The sequence below is a fragment of the Scomber scombrus genome, chromosome 21 (genome assembly GCF_963691925.1).
Source record: "Scomber scombrus chromosome 21, fScoSco1.1, whole genome shotgun sequence".
Taxonomy (NCBI): domain Eukaryota; kingdom Metazoa; phylum Chordata; class Actinopteri; order Scombriformes; family Scombridae; genus Scomber; species Scomber scombrus.
Window position 1 is genome coordinate 17504743 of NC_084990.1, and position 9182 is coordinate 17513924.

At 40.5% G+C, this 9182-nt stretch overlaps 1 protein-coding gene across 1 annotated transcript in view; it reads left to right on the forward strand.

The window, feature by feature from the left end:
• The window catches only part of ptprea (protein tyrosine phosphatase receptor type Ea), a 52299-nt gene that overhangs the window by 18135 nt on the left and 24982 nt on the right, over positions 1 to 9182 (forward strand). Inside the window, exon 2 of the mRNA XM_062442685.1 lies at positions 6213 to 6501. The gene's annotated coding sequence lies outside the window, so the exon portion shown is untranslated. The remainder of the gene's footprint in view (positions 1 to 6212; positions 6502 to 9182) is intronic.

The following is a 9182-nucleotide window of genomic DNA, read 5'->3' on the forward strand; positions in this document are numbered from 1 at the left end:
GCAGGGAATCCTCGGCTGGGGACTTGTTTAATCCTAACCCCGTTCTGTCTGAGCTGCTCCCAGGCGCCTAGGAGAAGCTTTGGGAAAGGATGTGAGAGGAGGAAGGGAAGAGAGACACCACCACTAAGGGGGGATGTGTATCAGATTGTGTGATGGCAGGCTGAATAATGTCTGTCTTTACATGCTGCGGTTATAATGAACTAAGCAGGCTTCTGGCCAGCTGTAAGTCATGTCAGGGCCTTTGGACTGCATGAGAACTAGATTCACAGGTTACTCAGACTGGTCGTCTTTAGTTTTTGACCAAAATGGTTTATAATATAATGTAAGCCTGGTTGTGTGTTGGCGCATAGGAAAATTGAATGAAATGAAAAATCTCCTAAAGAAGCTATGTTCCTAGTCTGGTTAGACCTCTGAGTCACTGCTCATGTGTCAGAATTGTTCATCACTTCAAATATGTTTAGCATTGTGTTAACTGACACTGTTTCTGTTTCTGTTTCTGCGAGGCGGAGCAAAACTCGACCAATCAGAGCTCAGAAGACAGGATTAAGAATAGGGATGTAATCTTCCTACATAGATGAGTTATGTAGCCACATTCAAAAAAGTAGTAACAGGCTATCAGGTCATTGCACAGAAATAACTTTAAAATAATTTTTGTTATCGGTGTGAAAAACATAAAAATTAAAATTTAACTGAAAATGACGTTGAAAGGGTGGTTATGTCACTCAACATGAAATTGTCTAACTTGGACATTATGTCAATTGAATTAAGTGAAAAAAATAGGAAATTTGTCTCAGTATCTACTCGTAGACTTTTTTAATTACAAACAATTAAGTATGCAGCATCTTGATACTATTGCGACAGCCTCCAGCAAACAATCACAAAAGGTGTCAAAAGAATACATGAGACGATTCATTCAATTAATTCAAACACATAAAATACAAATAGATAAAAAGACCAGTCACCACATCCATATACAATGAAAAGCCCAGATGAGGAGGAGAATAAACAGACCTTCAAAATGAGCGTTTGAAGAAAACGAAAGAGGAAGTGCTAGCCTGCTACATGAGAAATTAGATATAATCTCACACTAGCCTCAAGAGGTTTTTTTTTTTTTAAGGTTGGAAGTCACTGTGTCTGGCCTTAGCAGCATTTCATACCTATATTATTGATGGATTCTGGACATTTCTTACATTGCAGAGGCTTATTCAATCACTCTATTGATTATTGACCCAAGAGAGCCACAGGTGAATATTAAATCATCGTTCTCATTTATCCACCAACTAAATAAATAAAACGATTTATGACACAATCTTTCTGTAAATGATCTAGTGCTGTATGAGCCCTTAAGGAAATTTCCAGATATTTGATTATAACAGCGACTGCCAAGTTTAGAAGAGAAGCTATATGATATTATCACACTCACATCCTGCTTGCTTTGGCAAAGGTCCATTCGCTCAGACCTGGATGCCAAGATACACCGGTGAGTTTGGAAGTGAGATGGACAGGCGAGGGAGTCTCATGGAAGAGAAAGCGTTTCAGCTAACAAAATCACACTCCTTGTTACCGTCTGTCCTCTCGCTCTGGAACATTAGGCACACAATGTGCGGACAGCTCATCAGGGACATGGCTCTATTCACATTTGATCATAGAGGCATTAAGTTCACACGCGTGCATGTGTTTCCTGCAGTGCCATTTATTATCATTTCTGCTGCTGCGATTTTCATCTATGGGCTGATTGTGTCCTTTTCAGGTTTGGCTGTAAACACCATAAATCACAATGAGCCTTGTCACTTCTTTTACTTTTACATCTTTCTAACACTGATTCGGTAAAGTGCTAGACTGCTGCTGCTGCTGCTCCTTCTCTATCCTAATTAAAACCTTATCATTAAAAATTTAAAACCACCTTATTGCTGTAGATCGTATTATTTTCCATTACGCAGCATTAAAAAATAGCAATGTTTTCATATCTTTCTTTTGCCCAGGAATGAATCTTTCCACATTAGTGGATCCCAGTCTTTTTGGCTTGTGACCCTTTAAAGGGAGAACAAGCCAATATATCAGGAACATGTCACGCTTTTTGTGATTTTGTCATATTTATAGTGGATGTCTATTTTATACACCGTCAAAGGCCCAAAACATAAGGTAACCATATCTAAAAATCCTCCCTGAAAATCAATCTCTAAATACTTCATTTGCAACATTTCCTCTAATTCTTCCTTGTGATGACACCAGATTGTTTGCACAAGCCCACAAATGACTGTGTATTCTGTAGAATTTGTTGCTAAGGTTGCTTCATGGGCTGTTCACGTTGCTCACTCACGTATTTTGGATCAGATTCAAGCTCAAACATACAGAGTTATTTGACAAGTTGGCATTTTGAGTAAAGGACAAGAAAAGGAAGAGAACTCTTATTGCTACTGTTAATTTGTGGAGACGGTGAAAGACTGCAGAGGTGCAGCTTCCATAAACTGGTCATAAGAAACAGAGTTGGCTAAAAACAGCCTGTGTCAGACAAAGGCTGAACTGCATTAAAAAACAATTTGAACTGTAAGTCATGCAAATATATACCAGTAGAGCCCCAGAATATTAATATACACCTAGAAGTGTGTCCCCTTTAAAACAGAGCAGTGTTTAATTGCAGCCACATCACATCATATCTTCATCGAGGATGCGAGGCGCCACAGAGTAATTTTATCTTTTTTGAATAATTGTTAGAGCCCTGATAAAGTAAAAATATCCAGCAAAGCCTGAAAACATTTTTTTTCTGCTTTCCCTTTATGCGACCCCTCAGATTTATCTGGTGACCCCTTGTGGGGGTCTTGAACTGTTCATGGAGGCATAGTGTTTTTGGAAGTGACACACAGTGGCAGGTCAGAAAGTACTTCTGTAAACACAGTGTTTGTGCTGGACTGATGCAGGCCCCTCGATAGCAACTCAGATGGCTCCTCAGTGGGGTGAATTGACATCTCACTTTTTCTCGAGCTGTGTTTATATGTGTGTGTGCCAGAGGTTACCCTCAAAGCTTATCTCTATAAATGGATTTGTGTTGGAGCACTCGCAGATCTCCGTATGATGCCGTAATCTGATTGACCATAACCCTGGAGAGGTGGATGAGTACAGGTGCCAAATGTGTGTGTGTCTGCGAGTGTGTATACATGTGTTCACCTAAGTGCAAGCATACATACTCATAGACACAGGTGTCCATCTGTCTTTGAGCTGGTATTTGTCACCTCAGCTCTGTGTATTTTCAACTGAGCTCAGGGAAATAACAGCTGTATGACATTTTTAGTGATACTGTGTTTCTGACTCTGCAGCTGTAAATCCAACACCTGCTGTCCACATGTTGTACTTGGACAATCCATTACACCTACAGATGAAGCTCTAGGGAGGTTACACACCCAAATACAACATTACTCCTGTGAACACACACTCACACACAAACACACACATCTGGCTTGCTATGGTGCAGAGATCAGGTGCGTTGCCAGAGATGATTTATCATTTCTCTGTGCTGCCTGAATGTGTTATTTTGCTGTGAAAACCCTAAAGGTCTGTTTTCACCTCCTGTTATTAATGCAAATTTGAATGCAGTGGAGTTTGTTTCCATTCCATGTTTATTAGCCACAAACAGTGCTCTGACTACCGATGTTTAGATTTACATATTTATTTTCATTCTACCTCTCTGTATGTTCAAGCCTACTCTAAATGCTTCATTTGCCTCTACTTCAATTGTTTACACGTGCACACAAATGGCCGTCTGATGGTTGCCTTTGTTGCTAAGGTTACTCCACAGGTTGTTTGCTTTGTCTGCTCACAAATTTTGGATCAGATTCTGGCTCGAACATTTACAGATGTATTTGAGAAGTTTCCATTTGTAGAGAAGAGGCAGTGAAATCCAGCTATTACTGTTTGTGTACAAAGCCTCCCAAGCCACATCTACTAAGGGGTTCATATGGGGGGGGGGGGTTAGGGTTAGGGTTAGGGTCATTTTAGCTCCTGTCAAAGAGACAGGAGCTAAAATGACCTGTTTCAGACAGAGGCTGAACTGAAGGGCTGCTTAAAGGGCCAGTATAAGATAAATAAGTTTAAATATTTACACTTAAATAGTGTTTTGAACTGTAACTCACGCAGAGATATTCCAGAAGAGCCCAAAAAAATATATAGACTTCGAAACATACATGATATCTCCCTTTAAAGCATTTGTAGGTCTATTTTTCATGCGAAGTCTTGTGCATTATGATTTCCGTATATTACATTCGGTGTCTGACGTGAGTCTTATCTCAGTTGCACCCTTATTTTTAAAGTGTTTATCAAATGCACTGTGATATTTGGTGTATGACAGTGAGGAAGTGATACAGTAATAGGTGTAAACAGTCACCATGGGCTGTCTTGTTGCATCTGTGTCATTGCTCTTGCTTTCCCTCAAATAAACTCTTAGAAGAGCATGTTAACGATTGCTTTATTGTAGTTCATTGTAAATAAATAAATAAAAGTTGTTTTTAATCAAAGTAAGACACACATCCCCCCTCAGTGGTGAGTGTTGAGGTTGATGTGGTACTTTGGGTGAGTCAGTTCACTTGTATAGTGAAACCTGGGGAAGTTCAGTTGGCCACTAAAAAAAACTTTTTTCTCTTACACTCACCCCCACCTATCTTTTACTACCTTTTTTTAAGTGTCCAGTGCCTGCTGGTTGGGTGGGACTGCCAAGTCGAAAAGGGCATGAATGGTGACCCTCTTTAGATGGACTACAGCTTGTTTCACACACATAGAGATTTTACACACAAGTCTGCATTTGGCGGCTTTTATGAGTTTCAGTGTTTTCATGGATGTTGGTGAGCATGATGCTATGCATCCGATTGCATTACAGGAAGGTTCTTCTATTATTCAACAGTTAGCTTGATCTGATTCCACACTGTCAGACCTCGTATTATTTATTCATGAACTTTGACATGACTTGTGATTTGAAATACCCCTTCACAGTGCTTTCCAGGAGCTTAGGTGTAATTGACAGAAGGAATAAAAATCTACATTACGACCATAACTATGTGATCTTTTTTTTCTTCTTTTTTTTTTTTTTTTAAATTAAGTCTACTGTCACCATTCCACTCTATCCTGCCTTCTGAGCACTTCAGTTTGTGCCATTATTTGTCTGTCATGGAAAACCTCAAGCATGACACCTTATTTTCCAGGATGTCATAGAGCAAATGTTGGCTGCCTCTTTCCATTGAGTTCCAGTGGGGAAGGGGTGGAAATGGGGAGGGCCGTTGGAGATGTGTCTATTCATTTATCGTTACAGCCTAGAAAGAGAAATGTGGGGAGATACCCCCCCATCCACACCTCCCTTCCGCTCGGCTAGACGAGAGCGTCACCATAGCAACCACTCGGCATGTTCCCTGCCGCTGAAAACCTTGTATCTCCAAAATGTCAGTTGCAAGTGCTGATAAAGGCTGAGAAATACTTTTTTTATTTTTGAACATGCAGTGTTGAGTTTTCCCAGTTTTGGAAACTGTTTCGTAGTTTAAAGGATTCAATCAGTCCATTAAAGTTTAACCCCTTAAACTGAAGGTAAAGCCGTACTTGTGAGGTTTTCACACAAACCACTGCTTCCAGATTCTTTGGCTGCTCAGCGTTCCCAGGTAGATAAATTGCGCCCCCCCCCCCTACTTTATTTTTTATTCTTTTTTTTAAACAAGGTTAGCCTGGATACAAAGTGATGTGCACTATAATTTGGAGTGTTAAATTTGGAAGGCTAATTGTAGGTGCTCAGTAAAATATTTTTTGATGAATTTAAATGTCTTTTCCTCACCATGGTGACTTATATTAAACATTTTCACCATTGTTTTGCTTATGAAGAAAATGTCCACACTTGTACATACCTATGAATGTCCTTCAAAGATAAATGGCATCATTTTGCATAAAGGGTAACCCATAGAAGGTATATGAATATGTATACATACACATATATTTGCGGTTTCACACTGCTCTAGAGTTTCCTTCTTACTTCACAGCCTATTCCTTTGGGGAAGCTGTCCTCTACTCTTAACTGTGCTTGCTACATACCATTTCTACATTTCTGTTTCGACTGTTTCTGTTTTGTTCTGACATCGTACCGCTTCTCCTCTTGATTGTACTCTCTCCCGGTGTCATATTTTAGCTGTGTTAGTAGCTGTCTAACATGCTCTCTGTCCTTCTCGTTCTCTGTTAAACTAAAGGTGGTGAGCATCCCTTGCAGAGTCGCTCTACAAAAATCCAGGCTGGCTGCTTCTGCTTGGTGAGCCGCTGGAAGTGAAGCGCTGAGACCCACATCTCACTGCCGTTGGATCCAGGGATTGTCTCTCTTCACTGGGCTGTGGGAGCAGACCTCACTCCCTCACCTCCAGCTTCTGTCTAACCTCCCACTGAAGACGACGACAACAATGTGACCAATAGACTGGGTCAGCACCTTGTGACCTGCTATTATGGATTTGAGTATCAGCATACTTTGAAGCAACACTCATCTAGGTAATTTAGCACACTGTGGCCTACATCCACATCCTGTTTAATAAACATATTCAGTGTATAGCACTTGCTGACATTTGCTTTTATATACGTAAATTTAATCTTTGGGGATCTCTTTGAGGATTTCACTAAGATGCACAACTTCCTCTCATTTGCACAAGGTTATGTTCTTTCCTCATATACTGATAAACGTTTTATCACAAGGTCCTTCCACATTTGCAGCCATGCTGTCACTTCCTTTCCTTTCCTTCACTTTATGGCAATAGCTTGTCTTCTTTTACGTACAAAAAACTACCAAAAAGCAGGAAGTGGCACTGTAATATGAAATATCCCTTCGAAAACAGTGTAACACACAGCAGTAAAAATGCAGTGCAAGTTGGCAATTATTCAAAATCTACAATATTATTTAGAACATCAAATGTCATGGTTTGTATTTCTGCTATTTAAATATGATGGTGTCTGTGAAATAGAGTTGCTTTTGGTTTTGTAAAGATATTGAGATTCTTAGTATTCGCTGGTTACATTTTATAGTCGTCATGTGAGGCTGAAAGCAAACAGATGTGAAAGTGAGTCCTTTTCAAAAGACATAAAGCAATGAGTGATTTTTTTTTTTTTTCAATCGAGATGGATCTTTCTCTGTTTTGTAGTTTCCACCATTAACTGAGGTCACTGGGGCTGCCCCAACTAGATGCTTCGGTATATTATCTGCAGATTCATTTTCCTGTTAGTACACCTATGTTCTAATGCATTAATAGAAATTTTGCTAGATTGATGACGTGATTAGAGGATTTATTTCTACAAAAGCCCCCCATCACCCATGCTACTGACTTTTCCTGAATTTGAATTTGAATTCCCCTTCATTGTTGTGCAATTCAAATATTTTAGTCCTCACCAATCTGTTTAAAGACTTGTGGAGGTGTATGATCATGATAAAATGAGGACAAAGGGAACATGCAGTAGATGGGGGGTAATGGAAAACAAACAAAGAGAAAGAAGAGGAGACTATATGTGTGCGTGTTTGTGTGGCGAAGCCATTGTCTGTCTGATTGTGTCTGCATGTGTACATATCTCATCCAGGGTTTTTGTCAGGAGTGTGTGGTAGTCTTGCTCCCATTTCCCCTCTGGAACAGAGCAGTACAGGAAGGCTGGCTGGCTGGTTGGCTGGCTGCAAAGGAAAGGAAACAGTCTCTATCAAACAGCAGATGGAGGACAGCATGTGCTTACACTGCAGAAACACACACACACACACACACACACACACACAAACACACTCAAACACACTCAAAGCCTTGCACACATGCAGCCTTACACACACAAGCAACTACGTTCAAATACAGTAGCTTTTATTAGGACTGTGACCCAGATCGCACATTGCAAATGTCAGCCATGGAGAATCAGACGTTTACATAGAGTTCTAGTTGAATGAGAAGGATAGAGGACATTTCAAGTAAACTCCTTCTTCTTCTTACTGCATTCCCCTGTAACTCTTAAACATTCAGATTTTCAATTAACCAGTAAAAACAGGCATGGGTCAAAAAGTATTTGCACATAGGCTTTTGTTTTCATTTGTGTTGGAGTGTCAGCGCGGTTTTGTTCACCAAAATGAAAGTCAGATTATATAAAGTATAGAAATGTCTTTCAAATACTGTCTAAACTTATTTTTTTCCCAGTAAACCCAATCTGTCATGTCATTGGGACAAAGACAAGCCCAAGATTTCAGTTGAGCTCTACAATTTAACTTTTTTTGTGTCATTGGTTGACAGATCTGAGATTTTGACCCTTCTGTTACCTCTGTGGCCTGCAGGTCAAATGCATTTGTCTGTTGTTGAGATTTGTGGTTACTCAGTGTGTCATCACCTCCTCCTGCACCCCGCTTGGTGTGTATGTCCATGATTTCTGATGACCTGTCATGCCTTCATGCCTCTGTCAAGAGCTGTTAGTGGTGGGGCCAGGTCTCCCCCAGCATGCCAGTCTGTCTCGCAGAGCTTTTGTCAGCAGTGTGTGAGGACTGGATGTTGAACTTCCTATTTCCAAGAGGGCAGTGAGTTCTCCAAGAGGCCTTCGACTCAGAATAGTCATTTGCGCTCCGTATGGTCTGTGTGTGTTTGTGTCCTTTTTCATTCGTGTAACAAGCCGGCTTAGGAGGGAGGACAATGAGGCTCACTATGGTGCCCAAGGCCTCACTGAATGACTCATATTCCTATAGAATTCAGTCAGAGAGCAAACAACAGGGTTATACAATCTTAATCAACAAAGTGCTGCTCATAATGTGCTCTGCAGGGGCCGTGATCCTGCAAAAGAGGATTGTGAAAAATGTGTGAGGTTTGGGTTTAGGTAACATAATTACTGTGCTTCCAGTTCCTCCTAGAAGGCTGTTGTTCGAATCAGCAGCAATCACTTCACCGACTCTGTGACTGTGCTGTGAAAATTCCAGTTGTTTTTGTTTTTCTGCTTATTTGTCAAACCTGTTGTTTTGGAGTGTGTGTTTGTGATAAGAGAGCATAAAGGGGCTGTTATTCTGAGAGATGAAGTGTGATAGTGCAATTTGCTATGGCAACCTGAACTGTTCAACAGTGCAGACATGCTGACGTTGTGAGAAGAACTAGAAGACACTGTCCTTATATCCCTTTTTAAAAGCTCACAGGAAGGTTTTACTGTCTGCGTCTGCCCTGAGCAGACAGGCC